At 37.1% G+C, this 6,059-nt stretch overlaps 1 pseudogene; it reads right to left on the reverse strand.

Annotated features, from left to right (window-relative positions):
* Nucleotides 1-334: 334 nt before the first annotated feature.
* On the reverse strand, nt 335-1,807 carry LOC102815522 (annotated as a pseudogene).
* Nucleotides 1,808-6,059: the final 4,252 nt, after the last annotated feature.

The following is a 6,059-nucleotide window of genomic DNA, read 5'->3' on the forward strand; positions in this document are numbered from 1 at the left end:
GCTCTCTATCTTGATCTCCTGAATTGAATAAAGTTTGGAATACATAACTTCTGAGAAAATTTCTGTAGAACTCAATCTCTTCCGATCCTAGCAAGTAAGATAAATTCAATATGGTTCTCTCAATATTATAAATTTGCAAAAGACATTAACCTCATCTTTTAAGGAAAGGATCCATGATTAACTTAAATGTGAAAGGCGCATTTAATAAAATGTTGCTAGTTTCAGGAACAGGAACATGATAGTCACTTTACAAAGATCCCATTCCAATGAAGGTCTTGTGGACTGTGGTGATTTCTTTCCTGACTGGGTGTTACAGGTCAGCTGTGATCATGGTCTAGAGGTAGGCAAAGAGCCGCTCCAGCTGCCCAGGATTTGCATTGCTTAGAAACACCAATTCTTTTATCCCTTCTGCAGTATGAGATTTCTCATGTTGAAGCCATTTGTTCTCCAAGTATTACTGAATACACCTTTCTAATTTTTTGGATTGTTATTGGAAAAATGGATGGTAATAAAGGGATCCACTGAATCCAATCCTTTCTTTCCCAGCAGCTCCTGGGGCTGTTAGGCTGAGTGGGGCTTAAAGAGTGAACCAGTCTGGCTCAAAGTCAACACAATGGCACCTCCATGCCAATCATTTTGGGGAGTTATTCTAGGATTATAAATAAGTGCTAGTCCCTCTGAAGCAATTGAACTTTTATATCTTCTATTCAGAATGGTTATCCCCTAGAGAGCATTAACTCCATCCACTGTCACTAGGAAATGAAAGCTATCTGAAGAACTTTGCCTTCTTGGCTTTTTCAACACAATTCCAGTTGCATTTGTGGCATTCTTCACCCCCTTTATGCTCTGTTCAACTACTTCTCCCAGTGGGCTGCCTTTCTTAGTGCTATCTCACTTGTTTCAAATATACTTCTCTTGAACTTTGATCTGACTCAGAAAGTGCTCATTTGAAGTTTTGAAAGTTTCTAGCCAGATTGAAGTCTCTAAAGGTTGATACAAGTGCTGCTTGTTGTAGATAGATTGCAGAAGATCCAGGCAATTTTTTTACCCAACAATGAGCATCTGTTATATTCAGTATCAGCCAATCTTATTTTGCACAGAAATGAATAACATGACAAAATTAAGGGTTTTTCCTGTTTCCTTCTCCACATAGAGAATATACAGAACAGCTGGATGTGCAAAGTTGGCATTTTTCAGATAATGCAGAAACTCAAAGGCTGGTTTATTTACTATAAAGCAAGCTTCCTTGAATGTACTCACTTGAAATTCAAAGCAAGGAAGCAGGCCATGGGGAAATACAGTCTTCAAATCCAAGAGGGGGATGTGGTAGTACTGATATGCATGCTGCTCTCCATGCTTGGCCTTATGAAGTCTGGGGAAAAACCTTGTCATTCCTTTCAACCTTCTCTCCACAGATAAATCAGGAACTGATTTCCTGATGCAGTGAACTGCAGACCCTTTCAGCCACAGACTTAACAGTGCCAGTCCACCACAGAGCTGTCCTTTGATTTCTCAACAGCTGTTTTTATGAGCATTGATCATGGATGCAAGTAAAATGAAATCCTTAACAACTTCATTTATTTTCTGTTCATCATGATGTTGTATATTGGTGGGGATTTTTGTTTTCATTGCATTAAATTGTAATCCATACTGTAGGCTGTATTCTTTGATCTTCATGAGTAAATACTTATTTTCCTCTTCGCATCAGCATCTTGCAGGTTGTTAGTGAGCCTTCCAACAACCGTGATGCCTGATGGCCTGTGTATAGGTTCTTACTGAGTATAAGTAACTGTCCTTTAACACCCATTATTCTCAATGTTATTCCTAATTTGTGTGATCCACAAAGTTGAATGCATTTGAATAGTCTTAAACCACAAGCAAACATTTTTCTGTTATTCTCTGTTTTAAGTTAGGCTTCATTTGTTATCAGCAATGATATCTGTCCTTCAACATCCTCTTCTGAATCTGGCTTGCATTTCTGGCATCTCTCTGTTGATGTACTGTTTTAATAGTTTTTAAATTATCCAGCAAAATTTTACTTGTATGTAACTAATGGTATTGAGCAATGATTTTCATATTCTGTTGGGTCACTTTTTTTTAAGGGACGCAAATATGGATCTCTCCCCATCAGTTAGCCAGGTAGCTGTTTTCCAAATTTCTTGGCATAGATAACTGAGGGTCTTTAGTCATTATATTTGAAAAATTCTATAGTGTGATCTCCAGCATCATTACTATCATCAAGACCATAGTTTCCAACTACCAATCCTTCCTCTTTGCTTCCAACATTCACATTCCTTTGTTGTTGTTCATAGATGCATTTGGATTGGTACTGACTCATAGTGACCTTATGAGTGAACTTAGTGACCTTATGCACAACAGAAGGAAACACTGCCCAGTCCTGCAACAGTCTCACAACCTTTGCTACGCTTGAGCCCATTTCTGCTGCCATTGTACCTACCAATCCATCTCATTTATAGTTTTCCTCCTTTTTGCTGACCCTCCACTATATCAGACATGATGTTTTTCTACAAGGACTATTGTTGTTATTGTTAGGTGCTATAGAATCAGTACTGACTCATAGAGACCCTCTGCACAAAAGAAACACTGCCTGGTTCTGTGCCATAGTTCAAAATCAATCCTAAGGCTCAATCCATTACTGCTGCCACTGTGTCAATCCATCATGTTTGGGGTCTCCTCTTTTTCTCTGACCTTTCACTTTACCAAACATAGTACCATTCTCCAGGACCTGGCCCTCCTGATAATATGTCCAAAGTATGAAAGACAAATTTTGTCCATCTGGGCTTGCAAGGAGCACTCTAACTTTATTTCTCCCAACACAGATTGGTTTGTTCTTTTAGCAGTCCATGGTACTTTTAATACTCTCCTCCAACACCATAACTCAAAGGCATAAATTCTTCCTTATTCATTGTCCAACTTTCGCATGTATATGAGATTATTGAAAGTACCATGGCTTGGTGAGGAGAACCTTAATCCTCAAACTGACATCTTTGCTCTTCAACAATTTGAAGTCTTGAACACAGAAATGCCTAATGCAATATGTCATTAAATTACTTGACTGCTGCTTCAATGAGTGTTTATGGTTAATACGAGCAAAATGAAGTCCTTGACAATGTCAATCATTTCTTTGTTGATATGAATGGTATTTATTGGTCCAGTGGTGAGAGTTTTTGTCTCATTTGCATTGTGGTGCAATCCACATCTAAGGTTGTGGTCTTTGATCTTCATCTGTAAGTATTTTAAGGCCTCTTCACTTTCAGGTAGCAAGATTGTATTATCTACATATCACAGGTTGTTAATAAATCTTTCTCCAATCCTGACGCCATGCTTTTCTTTATATAATCCAGTCTCAGATTATGTGCTCAGTATACAGATTGAATAAATCTGGTGAAAGAATACTATTCTGGCACACATCTTTCCTAATTTTAAAACAATCAGTGTTTGCTTGTTCTGATTTAACAAACTGCCTCTTGGTCTACATAAAAGTTCCTTATGAGCATAGTTAAATTTCTGGGATACTCCATAATATTGTCCATAGCTTGTCTGTTGTCCATAGATTCTTATGATCCACACAATCAAAAGTCTTTGTATAGTCAATAAAGCACAGGTAAATATCTTTATTGTATTCTCTGCTTTCAGCCAAGATCTATCTGATATCAGCAATGATAACGTTTATTCCATGTCCTTTTCTGAATCTGTCTTGAACCTCTGTAAGTTTTTTGTCAATGTATTTTGCAGTCATTTTTTTATTATCTTTAGCAAAATGTCGCATGCATGAGATATTAATGATATTGCCTGATGACTTCCAAATTTCATTGGGTCACCTATATTTGAAATGAGCATAAATATGGGCCTCTTCCAGTCAGTTGCCCAGATAGTTTTTTTCCAAATTTCTTGGCATAGATGAGTGAGTACCTCCAGTGCTACATGAGTTTGTTGAAATATTTCAATTGGTATTCCATCAATTCCTGGTGCTTTGTTCTTTACCAGTTGTCTTCAATGCACCTTGGACGTCTTCCTTCAGCATATGGCTCTTGAATATATGCTACATCTTAAAATAATTGAACATCTATCATTTATTTTTGATATTGTGTATTTTGACTCTGTGTATTCCTTCAATCTTCTTTTGATGTTTTCTGCATCATTCAATAGTCCTCAAAATAGTTCATGTTGTTGTTTTTGTTAAGTGCCATCGAGTCAATTCCGACCCATAGCAACCCTGTATAGGGTTTCCGAGGAGCAGCTGGTGAGCTTGAACCACCGAATTTGCAGTTCAAACGGCTTTGCAGTCTGGTGCATTAACCCGCAGCACCACACAAGGTCCATAGAATCCTTCAATATTGTAAGTGGAGGCTTGAATTTTTTCTACAGTTAATTCAGCTTGAAATAAGCTGAGCATGTTCTTCTCTTTTGGTTTACAAACTCAAGGTCTTTGCACATTTTGTTCTAGTATTTGACTTTGTCTAATTGAGCTGACCTTTGAAATTTTCCATTTAGCTCTTTTATTTCCATATTGCTTCCATTTGCCTTAGCCTTTCTCTGCTGGAGAACAAGTTTCAGACTCTCTGCTGACAACCATTTTGGTCATTTCATTCTTTCTTACATTCTTAATGATCTTTTGCTTTCTTCCTGTAAGATTTTATCGATGTCATCCCACAACTCTTTTGGTCTTCGGTCTTTAGTGTTTAACGCATCATATCTGTTCTTCAGATGCTTTCTAAATTCAGGTTGGATATGTTCAAGGTCATATTTTGATTCTTGTGGACTTATTTTAATTTTCTTCAGCTTCAGCCTGAACTTGCGTATGAGCAATTGATGGTGTGTCCCATAGTCTGCCCTTGGTCTTGTTTTGGCTTATGATATGAAGTTTTTCCACCATATCTTTCCACAGATGTTGTCAATTTGATTTTTGTGTATTTCATCTGGTGAAGTCTATGTGGATAGTTGTCTTTTATGTTGTGTAAAAAATGTATTTGCAAAGAAAAAGTCATTGTTCTTTTAAAATTCCGTCATGTAACATACAGTGTTGTTTCTATCACCAAGGCCATATTATCCAATGACTGATCCTTCTTTCCTTCCAACCTTTGCATTCCAATCTCCATTAATTATTAATTCATCCTGATTGCATGTTTGATTAATTTCCAACTGAAGATATTGGTAGAATTCTTCAATTTCATCATCACTGTATTTAGTGGTTGTTGTTTGCATTTTAATATTAGTTGTTTTAATTGGTCTTTCTTGTAGTTTTGTGATATTATCCTAGTACAGACAGTGTTATACTTGAAGATAAATCTTAAAAAGGTTCTTTTTGAAGATAAGTGCTACACCTCTTCAATTTGTCATTCCTGTTAAAGTGAACCATGTGATTTTCAGATTCAAAATGTCTAGTACTAGTCCATTTCAGCTCAATAAAGCCTAGAATATTGATTCATATGCGTTAAATTTCACTTTTGACAACTTCCAATTTTTGTAGATTTATACTTCTTGCATGGAGTCCTGGTGTGGTGCTGTCGGTTAATGCTCTGTACTGCAAAGTCATTTGAACTGCAACATTGGCAGTTCAAGCTCACCAGCTGCTCTTCAGAAACCCTAGACACAGTCGCTATGGTTCAAAACTGACTCAATGGCAATTAACAACAACACCATACTTCTTGCACACCATGTTCCAATTATTAATGGATGTCTACAACTGTTTCTTTTCATTTTGATTTGTGCCCCATCAGTAAATAAAGGTCCCTGATGTTTTACTACATTCACATCATCAATGTCAGCTCTACTTTGAGGAGGCAGCTCTTCTCCAGTTGTATCTTGAGTATCTTCCAACCTGAGGGGCTCATTTTCTGGCACTATATCTGACAGTATTCTGGTACTTTTCATCATGTTTCAATACTCAAAATTCTGGTAGTATCTGATTGTGTTTCACTGCTATTCATAATGTTTTTAGTGATGAAATCTTTGTAAGTAGTCTGTGTCTCCTTTTTTCCAGTCTTTCGTAGTCTGGAAGCTCAGCTGAAACCTATCCACCATGGATGGCCTTACTA

This window comes from Chrysochloris asiatica, unplaced genomic scaffold (genome assembly GCF_000296735.1).
Source record: "Chrysochloris asiatica unplaced genomic scaffold, ChrAsi1.0 scaffold00228, whole genome shotgun sequence".
Classification (NCBI taxonomy): domain Eukaryota; kingdom Metazoa; phylum Chordata; class Mammalia; order Afrosoricida; family Chrysochloridae; genus Chrysochloris; species Chrysochloris asiatica.